Below are 14344 nucleotides of genomic sequence, written 5' to 3' on the forward strand. Positions count from 1 at the left end.
TGTAGCTCTTTCCAGTACCACCAACACTATTATTTTGTTATAGGACAGGAAGTTTGCTTAAAGATATATACTATAGTATATATAGTTAGCATATCATACAGTTTGCTTACGTGGAGGTAGCTTGTCTGATCTCAATCTTCCTGTGAGTATCTGCAGACTATATCTGCAGCAGAGGCCTCATGGTTATCTCTTTCCCACAGAAGAGAGATACAAAAGATCAAAAGACTGCAGAAGATCTAGTAGCTCACTTAGTAGGAAACTGCCTGATTGTAATCTGTTTAATCCTTTGATCAGTATCAGCCACTGAGATTCACAAAATTGCTTCTTGCTGAACAGATGAGCATTATCAGAAGCAACTAAGGCAGAATAAAGCAAAATATAAAATCAATACATTAGAGACATATTCTATTAAAGTGTTCTTCTCTTCTGTCTGTGAAGCTCCAATAAGATAAAGTGCTATGACAATAGCCAATGATGCATTTGTCAGCCAAGGTGAGTAACACAACCTGGCACTGAAAGGACAGTACAGAGTAACTGGCAGTCCCAAAACACACCAGCTCAGCAGCTATGAAGGTGAAGGAGACAGAGAGGTCAGAGCAGCTAGAGTCACAGTCTGCAGCCTTCTCGCTGATGGGAAATGCTACTGACGTATAAATGCAGTCACACAAATGCATAAAAATAATGCTGAGTAAGAAAAAAGGGACAAGACTTCTTCTTTTCCGGCAAGTCAGACTCTGCAGCCTGGTTTTCATCAAGTCAGCTAACAAAAAAAATATGCTGGAAGTACATTTAAATGGATTGGTGCACAAAAAAGCATTATCATAAAAGCATATTTTTAGGTAAAATTGTATATTTGTTGTAATTTTTCTAGCAATTGTAATAGAGTATGTAATTTTGCATTAGCAGATTAAATGCAACTTGGTACCTTATATGTGTTATTGTGGTGACAATGGAAGATCTGTGTTGGTTCAAACAGCATGGGGATTTCCAGTCTCTCCATAGTGCAATTTAAGCATCTGAGCATATAACTCATCCGGTTCAAACAAAATTAAAGTTTGTCATGTTAATATATTAACATGACAGATGCCTTTCTTTTTATCTCTTATCATCAAGGCCGACAAACTTGAGGGTCTTTAATAGGTTTATCAGTCTGCTGATGGATAGCTTTTCCACCCTGAGAACCGCTTGTCTTCTCGATCCTGCTCATCTGCTCACTGCACAGTTTATTTTTCTCCACAAAGCCATTCTTTGAGTGCAAGCCGAGGACTCTTACTGAGGGAGTGCTCAGAAGAGACTTTCTCCGAGGTCAGACAAGCAAGGTTGAGGACATATGCGGGCTCCATTGAACCGAAGCACTTCTACCACTCCTATACTGACGATTAGCAGACGCTCATTTCAGAGTAACCCCCACGAGCAACTGGGACCGGGCTCACTTTCTCCTGAGGAAACGACTCCAGTCTTCCATGCAGGTGTAGGCTACTCGGGCTGGTGTAGGTGTGGTAAGAGCACTGTCTGATTCAGGTCAGTGAACGGGCTTAAAAAGCAATGCATAATTACACACTCTGCAAATCAAGTATGAAAACTTTAGGATAAAATTCCTCCACTCCTACAGTGGGGCAAAAAAGTATTTAGTCAGCCACCGATTGTGCAAGTTCCCCCACCTAAAATGATGACAGAGGTCAGTAATTTGCACCAGAGGTACACTTCAACTGTGAGAGACAGAATGTGAAAAAAATAATCCATGAATCCACATGGTAGGATTTGTAAAGGATTTATTCGTAAATCAGGGTGGAAAATAAGTATTTGGTCAATAACAAAAATACAACTCAATACTTTGTAACATAACCTTTGTTGGCAATAACAGAGGTCAAACGTTTACTATAGGTCTTTACCAGGTTTGCACACACAGTAGCTGGTATTTTGGCCCATTCCTCCATGCAGATCTTCTCGAGAGCAGTGATGTTTTGGGGCTGTCGCCGAGCAACACGGACTTTCAACTCCCGCCACAGATTTTCTATGGGGTTGAGGTCTGGAGACTGGCTAGGCCACTCCAGGACTTTCAAATGCTTCTTACGGAGCCACTCCTTTGTTGCCCGGGCGGTGTGTTTTGGATCATTGTCATGTTGGAAGACCCAGCCTCGTTTCATCTTCAAAGTTCTCACTGATGGAAGGAGGTTTTGGCTCAAAATCTCACGATACATGGCCCCATTCATTCTGTCCTTAACACGGATCAGTCGTCCTGTCCCCTTGGCAGAAAAACAGCCCCATAGCATGATGTTTCCACCCCCATGCTTCACAGTAGGTATGGTGTTCTTGGGATGCAACTCAGTATTCTTCTTCCTCCAAACACGACGAGTTGAGTTTATACCAAAAAGTTCTACTTTGGTTTCATCTGACCACATGACATTCTCCCAATCCTCTGCTGTATCATCCATGTGCTCTCTGGCAAACTTCAGACGGGCCTGGACATGCACTGGCTTCAGCAGCGGAACACGTCTGGCACTGCGGGATTTGATTCCCTGCCGTTGTAGTGTGTTACTGATGGTGTGACCTTTGTTACTTTGGTCCCAGCTCTCTGCAGGTCATTCACCAGGTCCCCCCGTGTGGTTCTGGGATCTTTGCTCACCGTTCTCATGATCATTTTGACCCCACGGGATGAGATCTTGCGTGGAGCCCCAGATCGAGGGAGATTATCAGTGGTCTTGTATGTCTTCCATTTTCTGATGATTGCTCCCACAGTTGATTTTTTCACACCAAGCTGCTTGCCTATTGTAGATTCACTCTTCCCAGTCTGGTGCAGGTCTACAATACTTTTCCTGGTGTCCTTCGAAAGCTCTTTGGTCTTGGCCATGGCGGAGTTTGGAGTCTGACTGTTTGAGGCTGTGGACAGGTGTCTTTTATACAGATGATGAGTTCAAACAGGTGCCATTCATACAGGTAACGAGTGGGGGACAGAAAAGCTTCTTACAGAAGACGTTACAGGTCTGTGAGAGCCAGAGATTTTCCTTGTTTGAGGTGACCAAATACTTATTTTCCACCCTGATTTACGAATAAATTCTTTACAAATCCTACCATGTGGATTCATGGATTTTTTTTTCACATTCTGTCTCTCACAGTTGAAGTGTACCTCTGGTGCAAATTACTGACCTCTGTCATCATTTTAAGTGGGGGAACTTGCACAATCGGTGGCTGACTAAATACTTTTTGCCCCACTGTATATAAAGTGATGATGCAGTTATTTGCAGCTGCATATGTAGTGAAAAGCTGCCAGATTCAATTATACCCTATAAATACAGCCTTAATAGTCATTGTTAAGGCTGGTTGGTTCACAATTGTCATGTGATGCTGGTGCCTTGAACCAATTGGATGTCTGGTGCGATAAAAGAGGTTCTTTAATGGCTTCTTTGACTTAAATCCTTACTAATCATTTTAGAGCTGTGACAAAGATTCGGCTGCCTGGGGGTAATTTTATTTTTAAGCTGCCTATACAATGAATTAAGCTCACACCACCGGGATTTGAGCATGCTTCCTTTGTTTCCTTAACAGTATATTTTAAAAACTTCAGGGATAAGAGGAACTGGAAGAATTTGCAGTTTGTCAGAAGTGGAAATCTATGTGGTTTTAAGAGATCTGGAGACATCTGCTATGTTGTGAAGATAATCATATCTAAACAAACTGTGCATATGTCTCAGTATATGAAATCAAATCAGCCCTTCAGAAATACATGTTGGACTTTTTTTTTTTTTTACACTCAGCAAGTGACATCTACCACCAGTCTGGCAACTCATCTGCTCTCACCCACTCTACCATCTGTTGCCCACCTGATCCCCACAAGCAACTCACCTGCAGTCTACAAGCAGGGTCACACTTACTGATTGCTTTCTATTCAAAAGGGCCTGAAATAATATTGAGGGGCAGATAGTTACAGTCATTATTGATTATCATTTAGCCTTGATTGTTGTGTTACTATATTAGTGGACACATGCAGGATTCAATATGTGTGTATACATGTGAGCCAGGAGTTCAAGATTGCTATGCCATGCATCCTTTTATTAATCTTAGTCTTGTTGTGTTCCTTCACTCTATTCTCCAGCATTGTGCCTTCCCATTTCTCTTTCCTTACCTTTCATTTCCTTTCATAATTCAATTAATAAATATTTTTAACTTTTTTTTTTCAAATTCCACAAAAGGATTTCTAAGGTCTCTGCACTGTAGCTGTGTTTTTTTTTGCAGAGCGATATCAATTTAGGTTTTTTATGAACGATACCAATACTGATAATTGGTGATGTAAAAAATCTGATATATATAGAGATAGAGATATATGCTTTGCCTGACTCTGCTTGGATTTACTGGTTGTTGTCTTTGTGACATTCCAAACATGTATTGTCTTGTGGACAAAGTATGCAACATCCACCCTTATAACATGGTTGAATGGTGTTTCTCCTTGCTCTTCTTTACATTAAATTATTTACATTAAAAAACACCAACAAATTGGCAAATATTTAATATTAGCCAATAATATCAGCCTGCCCATAAATCAGTTAGGACAATATTGTTTTCTGTGTGTAACTCAGTACACAGTCCCTGCCACTTGGTTTGGATGTTGTCAGCCCAGTGAATAGACGTTATCTAGTATTATCAGTCTCATAGTGCCAGTAGGTGGCTGTCTCTGCATAATAAGACCTGGTTTCATTCTCTCAGGTAATCAAAAGTTAGCCATTGTTTTTCTATGGCAACAAAGTTCATAAAATTAGACTGCATATGTGGAAAAGGAGTAAATTAACCAACTCTCAAAGCTGTACATAAGTTCAAGACTTGTCTTTTGGACTTTAGTATTTTGTATTTTGATCTAACTCGCTGTTAGATCGTCGTTTTTTTCTGAATTAAAACCACTTGATTAAAGTTGGAAAAATATCACAGTTTGGTTTAAAATACAATTTTTGTACAACATAAAGAACATGCTTCAAACCTGCATGAGCAGCTTATCCATGGCATTCAACACTGGAGATTTAGAAGTTCTTTAAGAAAACCATGAGATGTCTCCTTCATAACCTGAATGTTTATCACTGAATGCAGTCTGCTGAGCAGTTAAAAATGCATTAAGCCTCTTGAGATATAACATCTCATTTTCAAAGGGGTCAAGTAGGTTTAGGAGGGGGGTGCCTACTGGTAGCTGCAAATAGACACCATTTTCATATGTCTAGCTTGAAGGACTGACTTGTTTAAATGAAAATCTGGTTCTAGCTCACTGTCTACCCTACGACAGTTGGAACGATGCAACTTATTGAGTTGATCACAAAACAAGACACAATCGAAGATATCAAGGCGAATCGAGATATCGCCCTGCCTTAGCTGGAGATTCAGTTTTTAATTTAAGCTCTAGCTTGGTGTTTATGTTAGCAAAGACATCAAATACTTGAATTTAGTCTTGCAGAAAATCAGATCTGCTTGACACAATACAGCTTATTTGCTGTAGTCCTCAAAGCCCCTCACTGAGCAAAACTGGGTCTCTTCCATCTTCCCGAAACAACATCATATTCCAAAAATGGAAAACACACACACACACACACACACACTCAATTACAAAACCATCTGTCTTGTATAAAAAAAAGGAGAGGAGAACACTAGCATCTGCTCTATCAGAGACCTTCCAGCAGAAGCTACGTGTCACCCTCCCGCCCTGGCTTTAACTTGTCCCCATTCTCTAATTCATCAATCTTCAACCACTGATGCTAATTTTCATGTGTTCCAATTCGTTAATGAAAACAGCCACCCAGACACATTCAGCCATGAGCCAAGCGGTACAGCAAAGATGAGGGGTGATGTTTATGTTCCCCCACCCCACCATCGCCGCAGGGTGCTATTAACCCACAGAGTACCGAAGGATCTATGATGTACTATGATGCTAATTGTGTTCATTCGGCTGCAGCTTCCACAGCACGAATGAGTAAATCTGGTATGAAGACAAAACCCCAAGATGCTCCTGTTGTGACTTCATTAGTATGTGCACCTGAATACTTTATTGTTCTTATATAGTACTGGCAAGAAAAAAAACAATCTCTGTAGACGAATTTAACAAAAGAAGCAATGTTTCCTTGTTGTTTCCAATTTCAATATATTAAACACCAATTCTGAAAGAAAAATGACATATCAAATACATACTGGAGGTAATAATGTACAAGCTCTCCTATGGGAGCCTCATAATAGTTAAAGTAGGATACTTGTATGTTTTTCCAGTTGAATTTAACAACTAATCAACAGAGAAGTTTATTTTTCAAAGTTTATGATTATAAAATGTAATTTTTACAATGTGTTTCTTTATTTTTACATGGAATAATTTGATCTGTTAGAACAAGAACAGGAATTCAAAGACATTTGAAATTAGGACACGGTAAATGTAATTGTTTTCAATGGGATTCTATTAAGTTTATGAAAAAAATTGCAAATGTATTAATAATGCTAACATATTATTTTGTCACTAATTAAATCACATTAACCTAAAAAATGGCAAAGTAAAAAAATAAATAAATTAAATGTACTATATTAATTCATCATTACTATTAGTTGCACTTTGCTTTACAGGTTGGATCTCGTTTGCCTTCAATATTAATTCTTAATTGCACAAATTCAACAAGGTGCTGGAAACATTCCTCACACATTTTGGTCCATACTGACATGACAACATCCCACAGGCGCAGCAGATTTGTTGGCTGCACATCCACAGTATGCATCTCCTCCATCTCTCCAAAGGTGCTCTATTGGATTCATATCTGGTGAGTGTCGAGGCCATTTGAGTGCAGTGAGTTGATTTCATTTTCAGGGCACCATTTTGCGATGATTTGAGCTTTGTGACATGGTGTGCTATCCTGCTGGAAGTCGCCATCAGAAGATGGTTGAAGGCTTCAGATAGAATGAACATGGTCAGCAACAACACTCGGGTAGGCTGTGTGTGTGAGGCTGTGCAAACCATGGCCTCAGATTCAGCTTCTTAGCTGACTTGAGTGGTACTAGTTGTGGTCTTCTGCTGCTATAGCCCACCTGCTTCAAGGTTTAACATGAGGTGCATTCATGCATTTTTTTCTCTTTTTCTGACCATTCTTTGTAAACCATAGAGTTGACTGTGTGGGGGAAATCGCAGTAAATAAGCAGTTTCTGCAATACTCAGAACAGCCAGTCTGCCACCAACACCTATGCTACTGTCAAAGTCAATTAAGTGACCTTTCTTCCCCATTCTGAATCCCAATTTGAACTTCAACAGGTCACATTTATCATGTCTACATACCTAAATATACTAAGCTGCCGCTGTGTGATTTCCTGTTTGGATAATTTAGTTAATGAGCAGTTGAACAGGTGTATCTAACAAAGTGGCCATTCGCTTCATGCGCATATATTCTTTCTTCATTAATTTTTCTGGTTTTAAAAGTTGACCTAATTATGCTTGTAATTCTTCCTTGAGGTTATTTTCCACTGTAATAACCTCAAGCTCTAATCACAGCTATACTATGGAAAAGAAAACCTTTTCAGAGAATGAAACTAATTTAAATCCTTGGTGTTATATAAGGAAGCTGACCTGAACCCTGATCCCCAATCAGTCTGAAAACAACATCATACCTGTCTCTGGTTTATAGATCGTTCGATCATTTAAGTCGACAGCGGTTAGAATGAGAATACACCGAAACCAAAACTTCGAGCTCCATCGCCTGACTTCTCGTCTAATGGGCTGTGGATAAATGGGAGAGCAGGAGAGTGATGGTGACAGTGCATCTGCCATGAGTAATGGCTCAGTGCTGGCACTGCTCTGACAGGCCGGGGAGTTTTCACAGGAGACTGGAGGTATGTCGTCTGATGTCTCATGGGGGAAAAGCTCACCAACAGCAGTCATGCCCACAGTGCCAACATGCAACAACCTGCCATGCCATGGGATAACAATTATAGTACTACCGGTACTATTATAACACTATTTACAGCTGCAAGAACATTTAAAAAAACCCGGTGTTCGCTACTTTTAAAAGAGAAGATTATTTTAGGTAACATTTTTAAATAAAGAGAAAAGGACCTGAAGGAATTGTTGACTCGTCATATAAAAGCTGAGGTGATATGTAATAGCGGTACTGTTATATTCAAGTGTCTTGATGTAGTTCAGACTTTTCATTTCATTTTTCAAACCTGTGCTTTTCCTTGCTGTGACTTGTCAAAATGTTTTCAGTGAAAAGCTTTAATATAATTCAGTACCTGTCAGTTACAACTGTGTACAATCTTTTTTTTTTTCTCTATTAATTCTCACCTGTGTATTTTTTTCAGTGGCCTAACATGGGCTGGCTTTGGCAGGAGATCGTATAACTGCAGAGAGCTTCGTCACGTACGTTTTAGAAGAAATTAAAACCTCAAAGGCAGTTAAAGTTAGATATGTTTTCTTGCAGACTTAGCTCTCGCTGTGTTTTCCTGGAGATTATAAAAGAACAGAGAGTTAAATGCTGACTGGAGCTTTCGAAATGTAGGTTAGCAGGTTGATATTAGCATTCTGGTGCCGCCTCGCACAGCACAATTATAGGCTTCCTGTTCACTGCAACAATTATTAAACCTGCAAATATTTTCTGTGCTCTAAAGTACTTTCCTATGCAGGGTCAATTTTTTCAGAATTTTTTCATAGGGGTGACCATATGGAGGCTACAAAAATATTGGGGTGGCACACCAAAAACAGAAGATCGTGAGGGATGTACAAAGTGACACAATACGAATGACAAAAACTGCATATGTAGTAATAAATAACAAGTTAATGTTTCAACTCATTGTAGGCTGTCTTCCTCTCGCTTGTGCTCATGTTTACTAAAATTATTACCATCTTTGGATAGTCATGCCAGGGGGCGCTAGCAAATTTTGGGTGTGGCCAGTGCCCCCCTTGGCCCCCCCTTGGTGGTGCCCCTGGGTCAGAGTGGGCGCACGGCATCAAGTCATATTGAATCACGCTGTAAATGTTAGTACCCCAAGGAAAACCCCCACAAAACTCACACTTTAAATTCTGCAGTGACACACAGTGCCATTCTTATTGCCTCCAAAAAGATTCTACCCACTCATGGACTGTTTTGCAGCCAGGCGTGGAAGTCACTGGTGACTTTCTGCAGCATATAGAACAAGCATGTATGCATTTAATTAAACACTACGCAAAGAGCAGTGCTTGTTTGTTTGTTTTTCACTGCATAACAGGGACACTGGGCTCAGTTCCTTGAAATCACAATGAATAAGCAAATCAGGGTTGCAGTCATTTACATTACATTGCATTTACATTTGAGTCTATATTATGTAGCGGTGGAAATCCCACAACAGAACACTATCACAATAGTTCATTCATGATATGATATGATATTTTATTTAATAAAATATCAACATTTGGTGATATCTGATATCAATCAGATATCAGTCTGCAATCGAATGGGATCACGTTAGCAATTTCATGCAATTTCTTCCTGATATTACAACAATTAACTGTGATAAATTGTCAAAAAATCCCATATTTTCTATCTACATATATTTCTTATCTACATTTCTGTCTATCATATCTACATAGACAGATATTCACATTTAACTGTTACAATTATGTCAAACTGCATCTGTTTGCAGAAATGTTGCCTCCTATCAAGCAACCTGTGCAATTACAACCAAAACTGGTACTTGTGACTGAACTATTAGCTTGCTCTGAATTAGGAGGCAGCAGTGGGACGGTTTTTCGGCTGAGCAGATTTAAAGTAAATTTGCTCAACTAACATTATCCCAGGATAGCGGTGCATGAGATGAGCCCTCTTGTTCATAATATTCACAGAGAAATCAAATTTATTTTAAAAAATACTGCTATTTGGTGTTCCTGTATCGATACACCGTCATGCAAAATACTGCGATACTATGCTATATCAACTTTTCTCCCACACTTGTGCTGTTATAGCAAATACGTTCTGTTTATTCAGCTCCACCTTCATCTCATCCACAGACACAGACCACACTGTAGCTTCAGAACAGTTTCCAGCACATTCACATCTGCAATCCCACACTGTAAGCAACTTGTCTGTTAAATTACAGTCAGAACTAGTAGAATTTAAACAATTATTTACTTTTCATCCTGCCTACATCTATACAACAGCAGAAATGTTCTGTATTGATTCTACGCTTTAATGTATAATACTGAAAGCTGTTTGGATGCATTATACTATTTTTTTAGTATGCCCACCATAATCCCCACAGTAAAATCACACGTCGTCCCCAGTGTGCCCTAAACTCAGTTTCTTGTCTTTCTTGGACTGCGGCAGGACATCAGCTTTGTCACAACTCCCTGCTGTATTGCACATTTCCTTCCATGCAGATGATCACTACAGCATCTACACCATCATGGCCCATCGCTAATTAACCCTTAACACTGCATCACACCATTCTAACAAAGTGCAAACACACAAAGCACTCACATAACCATTGTAATACGTCTAGATGAATGGCAGAAACGCTCACATTCCTACTGATGTTGGAGTGCTGTCTAATCCTTCGGTGACTGCAGTATTCTTTATTTCTAAATGCACATTTTGCAGTATTCAGGTGCACTCACTGAGAATCATAGATTTCTACATTTTACAGCATTTTGTCTTAAACTGTCTACACTTTAACAAACTTCCAACTCACAAGTTCATTAGAACATGGCCAACATTTGCTCAGTAATATTCACTAATCATTAATGACAAAGGACTGCTAAATGCTACTATTACAATTATATGGCAAGGTGAACAACATTTTTTTAGCTGATGTAGTAATAATAATAAGATTGGGTTTAATATGACTGCTGATGTATATTTCAAGCAAATCTTGAAAAATATTAAAGGCTGTCCTCGTCTCTGTGCCTTTGTCCTCCAAACTCATGTATAACGGTTTCGTTTTATCGACTATAATCAGTCGAGCTCTTACCCTACATCTCAAAATCTCTGATATGAAATCAAGGGCGGCTTAAGCTTCCCTTTAAGTCAAAACACTTGAAATGACACCGGGAGGATGGAGGGGGGAGCTGAGCTACAGCTGGCAGCATCACCAGCAGACATCAAGTAATCCGCTCAGCGCTTTCACGGGCCTGCCCGCACCGGCCGGCAGCACCGACCCTGCTGCACCAGCAGCTTCATTCAACGCCAGGGCCCACCGACAAACCGCTTTCCCTCCCCTCCTGTGGCTTTGATGCTACTGCTCCTCAAGATGCAGTGCGGCTAGTGCACGCACTGCAACGTCTGCCTCATACTCGGCGGCATCCAAAATAATACCGGGCGTCCATATTGCTGTGTTACCGCAAACCTGGGCATCCTGGACCAGCCAGCATCACAGGGACATCGCGGCAGATGACAAGACTTGACACACTCGCTGCACCATTACCCTAACCCTTATGTCGTGGGGGGGATGAAAGAATAAAGACACCCCCCTCCTTCACACACCCCCACTCCATCTTTAAAGAACCAAAAGAGATGAGAAACACTCACCGTTTTCTACAACCCGACTGTTGTTTCCTCCACCCCGTCAGTGAAATGTGTGTTGATGCTGCTGAAAAGGCTGAGAGAGGCGCGCGTGTGTGCTGTGGGTAGGTGTGTGTGTTTCAGAGTCTGTGTCCGGCTGGTGCGTGTCCGCCCCCCCCCCTCTCAGCCGCTGCTACAGCAAGCTGTGGTCCACACGGGTCCTCCGCTCTCCCCAGCAGCTCCCCTACCGCTGTCAAAACCAGCAGCGACAGAGATCGTCTACGCTCAGAGAGGATGACGCACTCCTCTCACAAAAAAGGGACCAAGCTTTAGCCCAACATTTGACTTTGTGCTTTAAACATTGTATAAACAAGGCCTACATGCCATGAAAACTTTTATGCCATTTACCCCAGCAGGAAAAGAAGCTCATCAGCATGTTTTCATCGTAATGGAGAAACAACAGTAAAAGCTAAGATTTCTGTCAAATAAGGTAACACAGACTCCCTATATGATTATATTTCTAAGGCAGGTAAATACTCTGTCAGGTACTTAATTAATATTATTAATCTATTGATTTTAGTCTAATATAAACTAGTAGTAATCTAAAACCTCACAAAAAGAAGACTATTTTCTTTTAAACCAGAGTGAGACTCCTTTGCTTTAATGTTTTCAGTCGTTACCAATGTGACGCAGATTAAAAAAAAACAAAAACAACAACAAAAACAACAACAACAAAAAAACACCCAACTACAGCGACCCCTCTTTAATGAGCGCAGCAGAGGGGCCTGCGGGCGAAGGTGCGTGAAACAAACAGTCCTGCCGGGATGTAAAGGCTTTATTTCTAAAACGTTGAAACCATTACTTTAGTAAATCATCATTAAGCTTTGTTTGCTTTATAGTTTTGGCTCTTGTTTTTAAAGACCTTACATTTGCAAGATTTAGATGTTGAGACATTGAGCAGTTTAGTCATTGGCACTTACGTTGGCTTTGCTGCCAGTGTTTTTCACTGGCACCTTCAAAAGTCTCCATTCAGTATAAAATTAACACAGTGTGCTGCTAATAGATGTTTCCCAATGTCACGTGCCTGGACTGGACAGATGGCCTATACAGATATGAACAAGGCCTTGCTGGTGTCAAACACTCCACTGCACATTACATTTTCATTACTGGCCCGCCATCCCACTACATATTTTAAACTGCAGATCCTTCTTCTCACATGACAGCTGTATGCGTGAACACTCCTCACCTATCCCACATAACTCAGGTCGTGTCATATCAGGGACACAGGAAGTATGTCTTCTATAGACTGCAGCCATCAACACCAGTAATCTACAGACTCACTATCTCTCTCTCACTCACCATCACTACATACACTACTAAAAAAAAGGAACACTTTTCAATCAGAGTAAGCAGTTAAACTTATGGTATAATGAAGTGAACAGTTAAGTAGCAGGGGGGTGCTAATCAGTTTCAGTTGCTTTGCTGTTACTGAAAAAGGAGCAACAATGACACAACTCCTATAACAGAAATAGCTTTAGGCTACAGGTGGATGCCACTTTTATTTTTTTCACCAGCTTTGCATTTGTCTAGAGTAGGGGTGGGCAACTCCAGGCCTCAAGGCCCGGTGTCCTGCAGGTTTTAGATATATCCTTGATCAAACACAGCTGATTTAAATGGCTAAATTACCTCCTCAGCATATCTTGAAGTTCTCCAGAGGCCTGGTAATGAACTAATCATTTGATTCAGGTGGGTTGACCCAGGGTGAGATCTAAAACCTGCAGGACACCGGCCCTTGAGGCCTGGAGTTGTCCACCCCTGGTCTAGAGTCAGTGTCAGAATCAAAAACAGACTTCCTGAGGGTGGCTTGGGTGCCCGACGTCCTCTAGGACAGCAGCCCCCAACCTTTTTGCGCCACAGACCGGTTTATGTCCAACGATATTTTCAAGGCCTTTAAGGTGTCACGGATAAATACAACAAAATAAAAGCTGTACCAGTACCAAAAAAGAAGATTTATTCATAACAAATGGGAAAAGACCCAGGGAAACCCATTTAACAATAAAAACTATTTTTTAAAAAAAAGATAAAAACCCTGAAAACTATACATTTCACACCTGAGCCTCAACTCGGGGACCGCTACTCTAGGACGCTGTGCTCACTACTGTTAGGTATTTTAGTACCATGGTAGCATTTACTGGATATTGTTTTATAGTGACATTATGCAGGAAAACTCTGTCATTCAATAAGGCCCCTTTGTTTTAGTTATTTTTCTCTTTGACCCAAGAATTGATGTGTGAGAATCACAGGCTGGTACAAGGTTGAAATACCACAGAGATCACTCCCTCAGCTACATTAGTTTCTTAATCTTTTAGACGCCTGATGAAGGCCAAATGGTTTGTTTCAGATTTCACTAATGAAAGAACTCTTCGTTTTGTGCCTTGAAAATATGTCGCTGAGATAATCACAATTGTAGCTGAACTGATACACTACACAAAGGATGCTTCTTCACCCAAGGGCAGGAAGACGCTGCCTTATCTTGGTCTGTACTGGTTTAAACTGATAATCTGCTGTCTCATGAATTTTACCCTCTATATAAACTGTTGTACTTGTGAATAAAGTTGAGTCAATTTGGGAAGACAATCTAAAGCAGTCTCTGTTTTCTTGTTCTCCCAAGCTGCTCCCGAGCTCGTACTAACACGCTGAATGGCATGCTTGAATATTACTTGAGAATATATTTGACTGTGTTACAGACTAAGGGACATTCTCTGCTGATAGGTGAAGGTACATTCTCTGCTGATAGACGTCCACGCCTCGGAGGAAGCCGATCCACGGAGTAGGCCTTGGAAACCGTTTCCTTCAATTTTGGTTTCAGAAGT

The 14344-nt window shown here is 40.6% G+C and overlaps 1 protein-coding gene across 14 annotated transcripts in view; it reads right to left on the reverse strand.

The window, feature by feature from the left end:
• Nucleotides 1-11701, reverse strand: part of nrcama (neuronal cell adhesion molecule a) — a 64256-nt gene extending 52555 nt beyond the window's left edge. For all 14 annotated transcript variants that reach the window (XM_085250963.1, XM_085250969.1, XM_085250973.1 and 11 more), the window contains exon 1: nucleotides 11499-11701. The gene's annotated coding sequence lies outside the window, so the exon portion shown is untranslated. The remainder of the gene's footprint in view (nucleotides 1-11498) is intronic.
• Between the last annotated feature and the right edge of the window lie 2643 nt (nucleotides 11702-14344).

Source organism: Mchenga conophoros, linkage group LG17 (assembly GCF_057382185.1).
Source record: "Mchenga conophoros isolate Kocher_MC1m ecotype Shallow Benthic linkage group LG17, M_conophoros_male_GT1.1, whole genome shotgun sequence".
Taxonomy (NCBI): Eukaryota; Metazoa; Chordata; class Actinopteri; order Cichliformes; family Cichlidae; genus Mchenga; species Mchenga conophoros.